Source organism: Etheostoma cragini, chromosome 7, assembly GCF_013103735.1.
Source record: "Etheostoma cragini isolate CJK2018 chromosome 7, CSU_Ecrag_1.0, whole genome shotgun sequence".
NCBI lineage: Eukaryota > Metazoa > Chordata > Actinopteri > Perciformes > Percidae > Etheostoma > Etheostoma cragini.
The window spans coordinates 24815926-24834845 of NC_048413.1; the positions used below are offsets into that span (position 1 = coordinate 24815926).

The 18920-nt window shown below is 39.9% G+C and overlaps 1 protein-coding gene across 1 annotated transcript in view; it reads right to left on the bottom strand.

Moving 5' to 3' along the window:
- LOC117947878 (kelch domain-containing protein 8B-like) overlaps positions 1–18920 on the bottom strand; it is a 136768-nt gene that overhangs the window by 110779 nt on the left and 7069 nt on the right. The gene's annotated exons all lie outside the window — the stretch shown is intronic.

An 18920-nucleotide genomic window follows, 5' to 3' on the forward strand; every position in this document is an offset into this window, starting at 1 on the left:
GCTGGGGGTTTGGCCTTGACCAACTTCTCTCCAAGTGCCCGCCATGTGACGTATGCTGTTACGTAATATGAAGGAGAGGAGTTCCATATTTGTAACTATTCAATTAGTTACAAATTCACAATTTTGAGTTTGCAAGGCAACTTCATCAACTGAACATTGACAGTCTCCCTTATCCATATGAAAAAATATATCCATTAGTACAGCAGATTGTTTTATTGTTCTATGCTGAAATTTTGATTTGAATTGTGTTGATTGATTACAATTGTGTCAAACAAAATCTGTAAAGTATAGGTGGACGTCACAAATCCCTTGGCTGATTTCAGAGCATGTTCTGTCTTTTTCTGACTAACTCAGAATAAAAAGGAATCCTGTCAGGTATCAACATGCTAGTGCCATGTTCAAATCACAATGTATGTTGTAATCTGAGTCACAATTATACTATCGACAGAAATTATATATTTGGCTGTGTGTGTGTGTGTGTGTGTGTGTGTGTGTGTGTCATACAGTAGACAGCAGGAGGCAAGCACCCTGTGGCCTGAGGACTGACAGGGAAAGAATTGACATTTAGCAGGTGAGAGGAGTGAAATAAAGTGACACAATAGCCTATATCTCTGTGTTCCTCAGAGTCTCCTCTGGTGTCCCTTATCTTCCAGCTCACACTCTACACTATACATCTATAAAAACTATATATTCAAAATTAATTATGTCTTCTTCGTGGTCCCACTTACTGTAGTGGCATTAGCGCTGTGGACACACTGGCCTTCTACAAGTGAGAGGGAAAGACAAATGGGGACGACAAACAGCAGCGAGGTTGGTGTACTGTATGTCGGTACCTGCATGCATGTACTGTATGTATGTGTGGATGTATTTGCATATTAATGAATGATTTGAACATCAATGTGTGTCTAGAGCGGAGAAAAGGGAAGCTTTAAGAACAATGCTAAGAAGTCTCAGGATCATCAAACTACCTGACAGGGGTGTTTAGACACGTTTTCACTCTGTTACTTATACAGTTCAGTAGCTTTAGTAGAAAAATTCATGTCTTGCACAGGCAATACTCTGCTTTATTATTATATTATGCGACTACTGACACTCCTAAATTTGTTTTTGTTTGTTGGTTTCCAACAACAGGAGTGTAGAGTTCTTTTAGTCTTGAGAATGGTGGACGGATTTGCTCCAAATATCGAATATTTTGATACCAAGGTTGGTATTGATATCGATCAATACCAGTGTAATGGGATCATTACTTTAGTTTCACTTTCTCTCCAGTATGCACTGCTGCAGTTTAAAGTGCCGCTCTTGTCACATCACAGATCCGGCCCACTTTTTTCCTCCTCTGCCTTCTTGTGATTTGATGTTGTACCATCATGTGACTCAGCTGCAAACAAGCAAGCAGCCATGCCCGGCGGCGGCCAGCCCCACACACACACAGGCAGGACAGGGACGCAGAAGATTGGCAGAGAGGAAGAGAAGTGCTGTGTGGCTAGACTTTCAGGCCGAAAATTAAACAACGGCAAGCTGTATAGTTTGCAAAAAGGCTGTAAGATACAGTGGCAACACAACAAATGTGTACAAGCATATGAAAATGATGTCCTGGGTTTTAACTTTGATTAATAATCATCCCCTGATGCCAGGCAGAGTACACACCGTTCTCCCGGTGCTCAGCTGCTAGGGATTATCATACGTTCTGGTTATCAGCTCTGAATGGTGCCGTGTTAGAGCGTGAATGGCAGATGTGACCAAGACGCCCTGGGGTGCTCTGTCCCTACTAGCAACTCATGCTGACAGCTTAATACATTCAAGCACCATCACAACAACTGCACAGTGCAGGGAATCAACCTCCTAGTGGAAGGGAAAAAGAATATTTATATGGAGAATATTTACTGCTGTGTAACTCTTCAGGGATCCTGAAGTTTACTTGTACCTAGAAAATGTATAAATGTTCAAATCATGCATGATTAGGTCTTTCTTGTATAGCGTCATTGGCAGTGGTGTACATACAGTATAAACAGTAGACGTCCAGACAATATCCATCAATTCAGGTGCGTAATTTGTCCAAAGTTGCCCTTTCACACACAACGCACCCAACAGGACAGCCGGACGCACCTTATTCTTGGCCATATGTCCCTTACCTTCCGCTTCCTTTGTGTTGGCATTTTAAACTCTGATCGAATCGGGAAACATCCCCCGAGCTAGAACCGCCAATCATATTATATTTATCTCTTTTTTTTAGTAAAACTCATTTAACACTCGGCAGCCATTTTAATTCCAGAGCTCACGTGCACATGCTCCACCAAAACCAAAAGTTCCTTCCCGAGGCTATTTTGAACCTGTACCTGCGTCCTTCGCTTAGCGCCGCTCAAGACAATTGTGATTGGTTTAAAGAAATTCCCAAAAACCAGAGCAGGTATCTGGCATTGTACAGTGTGTATAAGCCATCCATCCATCCATCCATCCATCCATCTTCGACCGCTTATCCGGTATCGGGTCGCGGGGGCAGCAGCTCCAGCAGGGGACCCCAAACTTCCCTTTCCCGAGCCACATCAACCAGCTCCGACTGGGGGATCCCGAGGCGTTCCCAGGCCAGGTTGGAGATATAATCTCGCCACCTAGTCCTGGGTCTTCCCCGAGGCCTCCTCCCATAAGCCATACATCTCTATCTATACGTTGGGCCCTTATGAGTTGGGAGCGGCTGCTGCTGGACAACTTGTCTCTGGGTTGACAGCCTTTACGCATGCCTAAGTTTTCTAGCAGGGTGCCTCGGGAGTCGGAGGGACTCAGCTGGCTTTCCTCCGCCGTGGCAGGGTACCCAGCTATCTTCCAGAGACCGTAAGCCTTCCGTTCCTCAACGCTTAGGCGTCCAGGACCCAAGGGTGTGTGGGCCAGAAAGGAAAGCTGGCTCTGAGTCCCTGGCATGCACATAGCCTACAGCCTGGCTTCCCTTCCTACTCTTGGTACTCTGCTGAACCCGGGACATGCACCAAAAACGAAATTAAAAGTATTTGACATTAAAATGCTGTTGTAGTGTACTTATTATCTTGTTATTTTCATTCTTTAAAAGTCACCAGAATGCACGACACAAAATAGATGTTTATCGCGGAGGACCCCAGACCCCGGCTTTGGGTTTCAAAATCCTCGCTATTTTTAGAGGTCTCAAGGTGCATGTGTGATAGGGTCTACAGTCTGCACCATGAAAACCCTAGAGGTGAAAATGTGTCCCACTCGGACCCTTAATATGGGTTAATGTTTACAACCAAATCTTGCCCACAGCAGCCTATATTCAATGAACACTTTAGAAATCTGAAAATGACCAAAAAGGCTCAAAGAATCAAGTGCAGCACACTACCATGGGAATAGAATAATGGGCTGATGAATGTATAAAGGCTGGATATAATCCAAACCCGGGGGGACCTTAATCTGTCTGACAGTTAAATATGAGTAAATTAGCCTAAAATACCAAAAAGCCACTTTATCAACATCTGATACAGTCACATAGGTATTCTGTTTTGTGCTTGAAATGAGGGGGGAAGCTAGGCTCATGGATTTTCAGATTCACAACTGATCAGAACATATAAAAACATAACCTTAAGCATCTGTTAACAACATCAAATTGACAAGAATCTACAGCGTCACAGAGTGACGTCTCCATAGACTACAGCAGGCACTCCCAACAAATGTATTTTAGCGTAGAACCAAAATAGGACTTTTAATTTTATCCAGGGACTTGCTTACTTAAATGAAGCATAATTGTTGGGAGGGACTTTGTGAAAGGGTCTCAACTAACATAGGAAATTCACTGTAATCATCTGCTGGGAGTTCTCCCATGAGACAACAGGAACATCAGTGGTATACTGCCAAAAGCCTCCTGGGGATACTTACAGTATATGTCTACAAAGTCATTAAGATGATGCAACAGATGACAATAGCTGGAACTGCTGTTTTAGAAAGGATTAAATACGTCAAATACTAGCAACATCATCTGGGAGATTAGAAGAACAAATCTGGCAGTCACCATTGAGTGTTAAGACTATTCAAACTAAATGTATCCAGGTGTAGACGGAATCCCATAGTCAATCCAAACATTTTAGTGACAACATAGGCCTATGGACTGATTACTTAGTGCACAATAATCACAAACAAGCTATGAAACAACTGTACTTAAATAGCTTATTTTACAATAAGGACCAGCTCCCTGTAGCTTTTGAATCAGCAACTTTGCATAAACATCATTTGGAACTCAATAATGATTTAAAAGAGTTGACAAGCATCTGTTAATGTCACCGGAGGTTTTCCGCTTGGTAAAAAACTTCAATTTCTACTTTAACACCGTGAAGGTAAGGTCAAAAATGTAACTCTGCTACAATAAATCATGGCAGTACCAAAAAAGCTGCACTTTTCAAACACACAAATGACACTTGTGGTGTCGGCTTTCAGGTTAAAAAAAAAAGTATTAAAAAAATGTTTTTGTCAAACAACTGACACAACAATACATTAACCATGGAGATGGTTGGTAGCCAAGGAGTAACACCTGTTTGGCACTGTGTTTTTGCCATTTAATTTAAATCACAATCAACCAAAAGGATTGCATTTACTGAGCAAAAGCAGCTGACTGCTATTGAGACAAAACAGACATCAATAATGCGTAGCATTTGGAGAACTTTGCAATTCCACCAACAGAAAGAAAAACATCTATTTTTCTGCCCCTAATGTCTCTTACATTCAAACCCATCATGACTGTTTTTTAGTCTCCAATTATGTCAGCAGTCTATTTAATCTGTTATGAAAAATGCTAACAACATTCATTTGCTTTAATTGCATATTCACATCATGGGAACGGCTCAGAGCGAGAGAGATCTTTCCTGCTAATTTGGACATTTTGAAGAAGACAATTTAACTTAGCCGATGAGTTGATGAGATCACACTCTAACTCAAGTGAATTCTCCTTGAGTAAATCTGGGACGGTGGCAATGAAAATCGCAGTGTCTCATGTTGACATAAAAATGTGCTTTTACTCTCTTTGAGTCATATTAGATGTTTATGTAGCATTTCATGAATAAGTAATGGTGGATGAAGTTGTGTAGACGATGAGGAGGAAGATAAAGAGGCTCTTGGGGGAAAGAATGAGAGATTACCCTGATGCTGAGATAATGATGGATTATAATTGCTTAAAATCTAAACGCTGGTAAGAAATGCTCCAAGTGATTTGATTGGCATCTTTACCCCGGTCATGTTCTCAATTGAATTTCCTCACATTCTACTGGGAATCAAGGTGAATCTTTAATTAATGCCTAGTGAATGATGTGAATATCAATCACTGAGTAAGTAAATTCAGAACTAACACTGGGGATGCTGTTAAAGGCAGCTGCATTCAGGCTTTGAGTGACAAATGCAGCACATGCATTGTTGCTCATGCCCCCCATCCCCAGTTACAATCAGTGCAGAATGTCAATAACAACATCTCATTCCGAAGGAATCAGCTGGTATTTGTACTTGAGGGAGAGGTGGCTTGTCAGTCGAAATCAATAAAGAAAACTAAAGAACAAGATTTGTATATTAAAGACATGCAAATCAGTCTCACAGCAGTACAGATGAAAGCTGCATCTTCAACAGTGATATCGTATTAATGCATGACGCCATTACATAAAAAATATCAACTTCAAGTTATTAGTTAGCAAAGTTTCCAATTTAGCAAGCGTATGTCCCGTGTGTAATGTCTTTAGATTTTCTTGGTTTGCCCTTTGCTACCACTCCGCTCTGTGCTTTGATTTTAGTTTTCATCCTGAGAAACTCAACCTAAAAAAAAAAAGTATTTTTCAGCATGTCACAATGGAGCTGGGAAGTGGGTGGAACTATTAAGGGTATGCCTGCACTATTCGGGGAACAATATGAATCACAATTTCTTTAGCTTAGAATTGATGTCACGGTTCTCTGCCATTTATTTTTGCACCTATGGCACATTGTGCATCACCACAAGCCTGGAAACATTCAATGAAGAGAAGGGAGAGCATTGCAGCACTTGGGAGTTTTTTTTACAGTCTGTTTAAAACTCACAGAGGAAACTAGTAGCAGTTGTGATGCATTCGGCTCGTACAATTAAATGAGAATCAAACTTCTTTTTTTTAAGAAATAAAATATAAATTAAATAAATTCAAAGTTATTAAATCATGAACAGGGTGAATCAAGATTGAGATTTTATAACGATCAATCATGCAGGCCTAATTAAGGGTGCTTCTTGTTCTGGAAGCAGTGTCCCAATGTCACAGGACTCATTTGGTGACATTGACATGAAACTCTGGCAATAAAAAGATCAGTACAAAAGATGGACAACTGGAATAGAACATATCTGGTTCTTTGATTAAAAAGTCCATGTCGACTTTACAATGTAACGTCCATTTAGGATTAGGCATGGGTTGTGTTCAAATTAGTTTACAATTACAGGTTGATCCTCACTCATTCAAACGTGACACCTAATGACAGCAACAAGAAAAGGAGGATGAGTGAAACTTCTCATATGATAATATAATAGCAAGGCTTGTCCTGTCTATAAAGTACCCATATTATAAAAAAAAAAAAATCACTTTTTCTGGGATTTGGGGTGTTAATTTGTGTCTCTGGTGCATCCACACACATATAAACTTGGAAATAAAAAAAACTACCCATGCTGTTTTGAGAAAGATACGGTTTCTGAATGTCCTCTGCCTTCAGTCTCCGGGTGAACTGTTCAAAATCTGCATTGCTTTCTACGAAACTATCCGAGACAAGCCGGCTAACCGTAGCACATGCTAGCTCATTCTCAATGGCAAAACACTGCTACAACACACTTTAGTTCACCCTAATCTACAAAAGAACTACTTCCATGTCCCATTCCACAAGCGTCCCTAGTTTAGAAGAAGTCTCCCAGCTAATCCTGCGTTGTACCGTCCAAAGTCTGAGAAAAGACTTATCTAGCTGATGTGATCTTACCTAGCTATTGCGCATGTGCGACACCCAATGCGACAATGTTTTTTTGTATTGTTGCCCATCTCTCCATGTGTTAATGACATTGTTCCTGTTGTATGCAGAGCAAAACTTAAATTATCTGCCTCGGGTAAGAACACATTAAAGATAGCCCTCAGATACATACAGAACACTGATTATTATGTTCACCCAATGTTAATACCACTAATATGCCAAAGCTGTTTGGCTGCAGTGGGTAAGATATGTCTAAGATGTGGTTGATGGAAAAGCATTGTATATAATACCTATACTGAAATATCTTATATAGAGTTAGAACACTAAAGTCAATTGACTTTTCAGCTGATACACGAACAGCTCTCATCTCTGAATAAGATGTGTGCCAACCTCTTGAGACATTTTGTGCAACAAAAAGGTCAAGTATGTTTATATTTCATTTTGCACAACTCAAAGCTAGAGAGCCTCACCATGCAGACTGAAGTGTGTCAAGCAGGCGCATAAACACAGCAATACTCTGCTGTGAGTACACCTTTTATTTCTTCCCGGTTATTTTGCAGTGGAGGCTGTTTTCTAATGCATAGAACACTACACTGAAATCCAAGTCCACCCAAAATAGTTCAAGGGAGCTTTTTCACTGTGCCCTCTACTGTTCCCTCTCATCTCCTCCTCCGTCCGTGGAAAACATTACAGCCAATTATATTGGTCCGTATTGTGAATTTCTATCTGAATTTTCATCATATCTAGTCCTTAAATCAGACAAAGAACTTATTTTAGGTAATTCTAATCCCTGCTAATCGCTGCATCCCAGAACCACACTGAAAGTTTGATGCTGCTTGTCATTCATAATTTAAATCTCATGTGTATTGTGTTCTGGTTCCCCCACTTCCAAATCCTCCTGTCTTGGTTCATTGCTCCCTTGAGATTTCTCTTTTTATTTCTTAGCTGTTTTACTATCATCTTCCAGTTTCTGTTCGACGTATCATGACGGCTGAGTGACGGAACGGATCGGAGATGGGAAGTAACAAAGTAGTCTCACACTGCGAGCGGGCATGCACCACACGGGGAAAAAAGTGATAGAAAAGAAAAAGAGACTATCTGTCCGCAGGATAATCAGTAGAAACTGTGTGTGTGCGTCTTTGAGAACTGTAAGTTGTATAACTTATGTTCAGTTGATTTAAGCCTGTTGTATTGGTTTATAGTTATTGCACATTTAAAGTAAGTTAATTAACTAGGGATGTTTGTTGTTTGTGATCTTCAGCTGTTAGCTAGGTTGCACGTTGCTTGATTGTAATAAAACATCAAAAGAGAGATATTGCCTCTATCCGTGTGTTAACAGAGACACCTGGGGCAAAGATGGAAACCAGAATCAGCTTTAAATACAGTCCCAATCTACTCCTCACTATCACAATCATTTCACTGGAGTTACCATTATTATTGTTTGCATCATCAATACCTAATTCAATCTAATTGGATGGGACTATACTGTACGTTACACTTGACGTACCACTAGGACGACTCAACAGATACAGTGGCATTCAGCTTTCATATCCGGCAAATCAGTGCAGCTTGATGCCGCTAACGTTAGCACATAGTATGGATGGCGACATGACTGAAAATGAAGAAAACAGGCAAGCAGCAAGACATTACCAATCATCCTTGACCTTATCTGAGAGAGATGCTTGAGATAGTACACATCAAGAATGACTCCTGGCCAATGTGCTTGGGGAGGTTCTTAATTAAGGTCTGTTTAGTAATTCATATTTAATCCTTTAAATTCTTTCCAAAAGCCATATTTAAGCACAAACATATACAGGTAGTAATTTCTTGAGTGTGGCAATTAATCAGTTAGTAAAGGGCTACAAACTATAATATATATATATATTTTATCCACCTAAAAAATAGGCCATCAATGACACAAGAAAAAAGCAGGCAGCGTGTCATCATTTACCAGCCAATATGAGCAGTAGGGCACTTCAAATAGAAAAGGTCTGTCCTTGTAGAACTTTCTGAGATACAGTGCTGTATATTGAAATGTGAATGGGTTGTGGTTCAGTCATCCCATTCTCAATAACGCTTGAGTCACCACTAGACGGGGATTTAATACTGAAACCAGTGACTGTAAACATGGGGCGGGGAATTTCAATACAGATCAGGGGAACAAGCGTGAAGCAATCGTGAGTGTGTCAGTGCGCGCACACATACACCGAGAAAGATACAAATCTACACACGGATAGTATAGAAACACATGCGCACATTCAGCTGAGTCATTTTATCATCAAAAAAGAGCAAGAGCAGAGCAGATGTTCAAAGCAGACAGAAGAGAAAGAGAAGTATTAGAGAACGACTGAACGCAAAATGCAAAGTAGTTGCAATTTGCATGAAAGAGAAAAAGATAAAGGAAGTTGGACCAAAAAATACAAAGAAACAACTAGTCAAAGATGTGACCAAATTAAAAAAAGGGCTGGTGAAAAAGAGAAAGTAGAAGGAGAGGATGGTCACACTCAATGAGGCACATAAGAGGAAAGAGAAAATGTGTTTGCATGGGAATTACGCCAACGCACGCTGTCGGCCCGGCAGACTAAATGAAAGTGTTTCTCTCCGCCGCACATTCCCCATCAGTCCCACTAAGAGGAACAGCAGGCCCGGTCGGCAAAGATGCCCCTGAGGTTAACTGTCCAATCAGTTGCTCCACTAACCGTCTCCACGGAGATAGCCTCAATGTAATCATCGGGGGTGAAGGCTGCTAGCGAAACACAAACTGATAAGCAACCGCGTCACCAGTGTCGTGTGATCCCACGGACATAGGCCTATTTATGTTAGTATTGTGCTGCTTGTTTCCCTTTAATCTGTAACATTTAATCTTCTAGATGTAATCCTCTTTGTTCGGCTTTCTGTTTCTTCCCCGTCCCTGTAACAACTGATGGATAATAACTGCTACAAAAACTAGAAACTAAAATTACATTACATATCTCTCTTACTTGTTAGCCGTGGTGGCTTGTCAATGGAGGGCACCAACCCCATCAAATTCCAGGAAATATAAATGTAGAAAAAAATTATATAGAAAAATCATAAAAATAAAAAATAAAATAGTTTGCTATACTTATACAATGTGCCGGCTTGTAGTAAGAGCATCAGCATTTAATAATAATTGGCTTTATTTGGTTAACTATATTCAATGTTTCAATATGTTCCATGCGGTTTCATGGGCAGGGACACTAGACAAAAGGATGTTTCTCTGAGTCCTTAAACGTTTGGCAAGCATGTGATCTGAAGCTAATTGGTTTCCTAAAGAGAGCTTGCTGCGTCCCTGGTGAATCAGAATTGGATACGTGTTATTTTATCCAATCTGAGTGATTCTCGACACCTGTCATTCAACTTTACCCTCTTGGCCACTACTGCGCAGGTGATGCCATCACTAGACAAAACGTTGCTAGAATGACAAATCACTAAGGGTGGGGTGGGGGGGGGATCGATAAAGCATAGTGTAAGTTGTAACTTGAATCTTGTATCATATTGTCTTGCTCTTCTTAAATACAAAATACATAGTTGTTTAAATAAAGTAGAGCTGGTTGTTTTGGCCAGTTTCAAAGTAGGCCTACTGCTTTGTATTTACTTGCCCTCCCCACTGGTTAATACAATACTGTAGGGCTGCACAACTAAATCCCAGTTTTTTTGAAATTGAAATATGCACTGGCGCAATATCAAAACCAAAGGTGGCAAACAAAATGTTTTAGTTTTGTACAGATCCTCACAAATATGCAAGGTATATTAATTCATAATTCAAATTGAAAGTCTAAAGAGAAAACAAAGCAAGATCAAATAAAAATATTCTTATTTTACTATGCTTCTACAACAAATCACGCCACTTAAAAAAGAAAAGGGGAAAAGGAAACTGAAAAAGCAAAGTTGAAGCTGAATATGCTGACAGTCATAAAAGCCCATGCTCAAGCGGAGGTCTGTCCCCGACTGACAGCCACTTTATCTCCGCTTAACATTACTGGAACAACCGCTAAAAGATCATGACCTCGCCACCCTCTCTACTCAACCGACAAACACACTTTCTTGGCTTAAAATTACTCACCGTTTGTCTGCTACGTCACCTGAACAGGCTACGCTGTCACTTTGCCAAAGTTACATTCCATGTTTTCATTATGAGCCAGTCAAACTTACTGTTTCTGTCATAGGTTTGTAACGGTTTTGGGCCGTAGCACGCTTGCTTGGTCCTCCGCTAACGTTAGCAGTTATCTTGTGTTAGCATGGCGACGTTAGCCAGGACCAGTTGGGATCACTGAACCGGCTGTGTCTCAATTGCTTTTGCGAGTAACTAACTTGAGTACTCTATATAATTCAATGTAAGTACATGAATGTTGGAATGACTGACTTTATAGACGTGATTTATTAGCCTATAGCTCAGTTCTAACCAGTACAGGAGGAAATTAGCCAACTAGGCGTCATTTTGGGCTCTAAGCTGTCTATCTTTCAAATACATCTCCAATATTGACCCGGGTTTAATTATGTCTCTGGTCATGCAATTGTTTAGAAACCTGCCAAGGTTTTTATTTTAGGTAAGGTAGAATTTGTAGAGCCTGTTCACTCCCTATCTTACTCCCTATTAAGCCCCATTGTACCAACCCAGAAGTTTCCAGAGAGTGAAGTTCTCCCCTTGTTAGACATTCTCTGGCTGTACTAGAGCTGTAGGGCGCTGGGTTTGTGTTTTTACAGGTCTGTCTTGCAACCCAGCTGGACTGTCAAAATAGGCAGTTGATAACAACACAAAGACATTTCGTCCAAAACTTTCAAAAGGCGAAAATACTTGCTTAAGCATTGTTGTCAGAAAAGTAAGTAAGTATTCAACTTAGTATGTTTCCTTAATAGCAGATGACATGTTGTGGTCATTTCTGGATTTATTACAGTCAATTTATCACATTTTGCACTTAAAATTTTATTTTAATTTAAATATTTTTAAATGAAAATGAGAACAATGATACATAAATTATCATTCCCTTCAGTATTGTGAATTATTTTGCAATAGTCAAAATAATCGCAATTAGATATTTTAATCACATAGGGCAGCCCTACAATAATGTGTACATTTTTTTTATCCAGCATTGTACAAGTTCCTCTCTTTTTCAGAGTTATGCAAACAGACATTTTTAACAAGGGGCGGTCATTAGTTAAACATACGCCCATCAACTTACACTCCCTGAGTCTATGACCTACGACAATTCCACTCTTGTTAACCCAGTCTCCTATGTGTGTGTAAGCTGACAATTTCCCCATCAGTACTGGGTCTCCACCAGTGCTGTTAACCTGCACTAACAACATGACCTTTCCCAAACTACAGCAAAATCTAACTGTTCTAATTATTACCCAGAGGCCCCAGTCTGAGGAGACCTTGCACCAGCTGAGTCCATTTTAGTTAATGTACCATTGATACTGCCTACAACCAAGCTAATACTGGAGCTAATTGTCCTTTAAAGTGAAATAAGTAATTTTGGCAAAATGACTTTCATTTGGCAAAATGTTCTCCATGGGGAGGAAATTGAGGATTTAGTGAAAAATGTTATCATCCACATTGTAAAAAATGAATAAATTTTAACATAAACTATGTCTTCTAATATGTTACTATTTTAATATAATAAGCTTAAACTGCAAAACATGTGTAAAGTATTTATGTACTATGGATTCAATATGAATCATGATCAATCATCAACTGCTTTTGGCAAATATACTAGGTAATTTTACATATACATATATATATATATATATATATATATATATATATATATATATATATATATATATATATATATATATATATATATATATATATATATATATATATATATATATACACACACACACACACAGACACACACATACACATATATATCCTCAGTTTACATGGATGGAGACATGGATAAAATCAAATATTTCGATGTTGATATTGCAACAATCTTGTAGGGTTGACAATTAATACTTTAACAAAATGTTATCTACACAACAATATATTGTTTTTAATATTTTGATATAATGACACCATGGGCCCTATTTTAACAGTCTGAAACACAAGTATTAAACGCCAAATGCAAGTAGCTTTGTGGGCGCATCTCGGGCCACGCAAATCTACATATGAGTAAGCTACATTACTCATAGGTGTGGTTTGGGCGTACATGCAATAAACCAATCGGAGCATTATTTCACATTCCCTTTTAAAGCAGGCGTGCCTGTTCCATGGCAGATTGCTATTATAATGGTGGATTTGCTAGGTGCACGCTCTTATTACATCCATGGACCCACGCCCGGAGCGGTTCACAGCCGAGGAAACCGACGTTTGCTATTGACATTTCTTTTTGACATAATGTAAATAACAAAATGTCACAAAAACATACTTCCTGGTGTTTTGGGCTTACTCTCACTGAATCACAAGGTTATGAGTGCATGGGCGTGTTTTTGCAATCTAGTCTAACATTAGACAGAGATTACTTTACTATAGACAATGCAGCTCTTCTGGATGCAGTTCAACATCACATCACCTTAAGTCCTATAATAGTTCCTCATTTATGTCATCAACACATCCACAATTCATGGAAATGTTTTGTAAAACATGGTCATATTTGTCCTTGTATTTATGTATGGTTTGCAAAAATGGGAACTGCTGGGTCAGTGAGATGAGAGAAGAAAAGTACATGCACGGTGAAGCATGTGCCCTTAAAACAGCATCTGAATAAAGACTAGGTTTTCCTTTTCTGTGGCGGAACTGTTTGCTGAAACTGCAAAATAGCACTAGGGAACATTTGGGGCAGAAAACGCCTTTCGTTTTTGCTGAACCGCCCCCGGGAGCGCAAGTTTATTCCCTAATTTACCAAAGTGAGTCTGTGAAGAAAACGCCTGCTGTGCGTTGGGTCCAAAATAGGAATGATACATGTGTCGGTGTACAAAGTTAATAGATAAGATAGGGTCCTGTGTGTGTAAAGGCAAATAATAGAAAAGCTTGAACAGTCTGGAAAGTTCAGAAAATGACATCAATTTACTCCAATGAAGCCTTTTAAAACCAGAAAAGACAACACACATATATTACAATGTTACGATATCCCAAATCTAAGACAATATCTAGTCTCATACCATGATATCAACATAATATTGATATACTGCTCATCCCTAATGATATTGCTGTAGTATAAAACGTATCCTGTTGATAGCATTGTAACCACAGGTCTCACCAAAACAACCAGGACAGACATATTAAGGATAACGTTTACATTGCAGATGTACTAAAACCTAGCAGAACATCAGGCTTCTGCATAAAAAAGAAGTGTGTTCGTTTATAGGTTTGTTGTAGGTAAAAATGAATTATTCAGTCAGTAATCATCTATTCAAATTCAAATTTCTTGTATAAACGTGACACACTGTGCCTTTTACTCCAGTAGGGGGCGGTTCTGAAATGTACTGTCTGGCCACTTGCTCCATTGTTCTCAGTACACTAAGCTATGGTTAGCTTCACTAACACAAAATGCAGAAAACTAGCGGGCTGTGTCCCATTATGACCATCTGATGTCCAGAAGCATTTTTTCATTTGATGCAGCCTGTCCATCTGTTGGTTTAATAATACCAGCCTTGAGTTTTAATCTACAACTGGGTTAAGGTCGTAGTTCACACACACACAAACAACGCTTGACTGGTTTGATTGGAACAGGAGGGATGCTGGGTGAATTTGACTTCCTCTTCAAATCCCTAGAGTTGGAGGGTTCAGTGTCCTCATCCTGCAGCTGTGAATTTTACAATTCTTACAATGAATATATGCAACACAGCATTTCTGTGGAGCAAGATGATGATGAAACTACTCGCTTGAATTCAAAAATATGATTGATATTCACATTATACATAACCCTTGATAACACTTCTGTGTACAATTGAAATTAACTCACCCTGATGGGCAGGCTTTTATTATTTAATAGATTTGAACCGCCTCGCCCTGCAGCAATATTGAGTGATGTGCCTTCCTGCAGAGAGGAGTGAGAGTGAAGCCTGTAGCGCACATCATATCTGAAGTTTTCTGAGAACACAGCAGCCTCCTGATCTAGAGATGCAGGAGCATCACTCTGAAATTAAAAAGCAAGGAAAGGGGAGAGAAAAATAAGGGAAATCATGAAGTAGGTCAGGTTGCCAAGTTTTGGGTGGTCGGCTGATGAAAAGAGGGAAGATGAGTTGAGACGCGCAGTGGGAGAACGAGGCCTGTAAACAATGAGATATTGGCAGATTCCACTGCCACTGGTGGTTTTTCTTCAACTGAGAAGGGAGACACCTTAAGCTAAGTTTCCACAACAAAACTTTTGAAGTCGCCAGTTGGCTGTACAATTCCCACAACACGATTTTCTGCCATGGTGACTTTTTATCACCATGTGACTGACCACTGCTCACATATCACTGGATCTTTTACAAGGAGGAACCTCTGTCTATAAGGCTGGGCCATATGGAGAAAATCCGATATCACAATATTCTTGACCAAATACATAGGTATCAATATTACAAAGATGTTGTTGGCAATTGGTGCTTTTACAAAATATTTATAATCATATTTACGTATCAATAAGGTGGTAAAAAGTTTCAAGTGAAATTATAGAGAAAAAAATAATTTTCCAGCTATGTACTGACTTTGGGCCCTGTCTTGCACCCTATCTTGCACCTGTCTTTGCTATTTTAAGACCGAGGCAGTTATTAATTTTTTTTCCACCGCCCAAGTTGCTTAAATAGTAAATGCACCTGCACCCATCTTTGCGCCCATCCGCGTGCTGGTCTTACAGGGAGCTGTGTTCAGGTGAATTCTCAGCGTATTGCTATCTTGCAGCAGCAGAAAGTGATCGCGCCATTGACCAACAAACACCTGGTCTTAAATCAGTAACGCAGCATTTCATTGTTATTTTAACAGAGCATTAGTGAAATTAGCCTGTTTTGACACATCTTTACTTCGTATAGACCGTTTTTGTGCAACAACAACTTTGGTCTTTGTTCCAACACACACAGTAAACCAGGGGTGGATGCATAGATTCCATGCGAAGCCAAAACATCTTGATCATCCCCTGGTGGCTGGCTGCAGTACAGGTCATGAATCCCGCCCCCTCTCCATGTTGGCGAATACACGTCACCAACCCGTTGGTCAGAGGCTCTCAGCGGTCGGGTACCGATGCAAAAATCACCCTGGACACACCGGGCAGAGCAGCAGCTCCTGTTCTTGTCCAGTGCCCCTGTGTTTAAAGTATCTCTCGACCCAGAGCGTCAAAAAGTGATGCCAATAGTCCCGACCAAGCGCAACTAAATATAATGCTAAAAGGCTAGACACATGTCACAAGAGCGTCAAATACTGACGGTAAGGGTCCCGACCCGCAGCATCAACAAATGTCACAAAGTGTCCCAACCAAGCATGTCTAAATATGACGCTAAAGCAGACTTTATGCATCAATAACAAACGTCAACTAGGCACGTGACCAAGCGTTGTCTTTTGACGTGATGGGAGTGAGAATGTGACGTCACAGTACACGTCATACCTTTTTTGCCAAAGATGTTTTCTGATATTTAAGGTAACTCTGATCAGGCTGATGTTTGCTGAAGTATATATTAGTTCATAATTAGGGTTGGATACCAAGACCCGGTTCTAATACAGCACTGATGCCTTAACAACCGGTCCAACCTTTATTTTTTTATTGAAAACATAAAAAGAGCATTTTTCAAAGAAAATACTCGGCCAGCAAAGTGTAAACTTTTAGACCATTATTAAAAGGGCCCAGCGCCAAGAGTTTCTTTTTCCTTGTTCTGCCAAGTCACAGATTAAATGTTCATTAGCAGCAGCTGACTGGCTCTGCCGGTGACAGTTGTCATTGAAAGCCAGAAAAATCAATAGTCGCCAGCTTCAGAGCCAGACTCATACTTGTTACAGCTCGATAAAATACTAAGTTATGTAAGGAATTGTGATTTCAATGTACAAGCCCTGTTTAAAACAATAACTTTCCATTTTGTTTCACTCATCTGAGAAGTACAAAAAGAGATTCCACAACACAACACTCTCTTTTGTCTGTCACATATGACGCTATTTTCACCACACTAGCTGCTGATCCATGCAGATCTAAACGGGATGGGACATATTTTTCACAGAATTTAAATGCTTTGTAACCACACCCATCTGGCACAACCGGCTCTGTAATGATCTTGTTTGGAGCGCACTCATTTATTTGGTAATTGCCTCCCTCTGCTATCTGATTTAGATTTCCCCCTCTACGGCACTTGTCTCTCAGTTCTCTCCCACTTGTATACACCTTACAGGGATGAGGCTATCGACCTTCAAACATAATTCTAATTTATTGGAGCATGGCTGCTTTTGTAGTTTTTGCCATCGTCGCTAATGGGTATGATAACAGCATACCAACCAAGCTAATTGCTGAACTCTGGGAGCAGCGTGACATTTTGAACAACAAACCTAACAATTATACAGCTAGTTAACAAGGCAACAGTTTACCAGGATTATCTAAACCCCTTTTTTTGGAAAGGAAACTGAAAGTGAATGCACCTGAAATGATGCTTTTAACAGAGGAAAACTGCATGGCAAGTACAGTAGGTCAAAACTGAACCAGTCGGTCCGCTGTGAAAACCCATTCCAGTTGTAAATTGCAGCAAACCTTGCTTTCTAAATGAAAGGCAAATCACAAACAAAACCATTTCTGTTATAGATGGTTTTGTTTTTGATTTACAGTAACTTTAATCTGGGCCCTCCAATGGCTTCTTCCACTCTCTTTTATATGATCAGCAGATAATAGTGGAACACGAACATTAAGAGGCTTTCAAGCAGGACAGGGCACAGCAGAGATGGAGCTCAACACACAGTTTCTTTCTACTCCACATTTCCATTGTACATCTTCTGCTCTGTCCACCCTCGCTCGCTCTAAGCAGTTGTTTTCTCTTATCCCCGCTGTTGCCCGGTCCATATCTGTCTATCTGCCACAGTGCATCGCCCTCTCTTGTCTCTCTTTCCCTGCAGCATGAGCCACAATGGGGCATCTGGGGACTTGCTGTGCCACAGAGACAAATCTCCCCACCCAGCCCAGCAGTTTCCCAGCAGATGCTGCTTTCTTCCTTAAATAGATAGGATGTAGGGCCGAATTAAGAGAAGAAGCAACAGACGGAGGCGCGGAGAGTAGATGATGGAAGAGACAGAATAAACAAGGAAAAGGCTAGTAAGCGTAAGACTAAAAAAAATAAAGAAAGCTGGACAAAAACCAGAGGAATGAGTGGGCTACAGGGTAGTATAAAAAGGCAAAAATACATCAGTCTGGCACAGTTGTGTTGACTAATGTGCACGGTGGCAGTAAAAGCACAATGTAATAAGGAAACTAATGTGAGCTGGGAAAAGGAAAGCTGAGAGGAGACAGGATGGAGATTGAGAAAGAAAAAAAAAACAGAACCAAAGGGGTGATAGGGTTAACAGTGCACTTGTACATGTGGGCCTGCTATTTAAATATAGGGCTATGATTGTATTAATCTGAATGTAAGACATCATTAATGCCAGTTATACATTTAATGTACATCTCTCCTGCGCTATTTTCCCCTTTTCACTCATTTCAACCTTAGACCATCCAAGTTACTAAATTACATACTTGGTTTTTAAAATCTGATTTCACACAATTGCACCTAAAATGTGTTATATTATTACCTGTTCTCTTGTCACTGGCAGGTTTCTTATCTGGTTTTAAGCATGCAATTGTCCAGCCTTTTGTCTGAAAAAGTCCCCCCTTCGAAGCTTCAATTTTTAATGAACAAAAAATTGAATAACAAATTAAATTTAGGTTTAAATTATTTTATAAATGATGATGCCTTGACCTGGACTGCAGCTTGTTGCAGTTGCTCTCGCTCACTTTCTAACTTTCTGTAAATCACCTTTTAAACTCTCTCTTTTCTTAAATAAGTAACAAGATAGG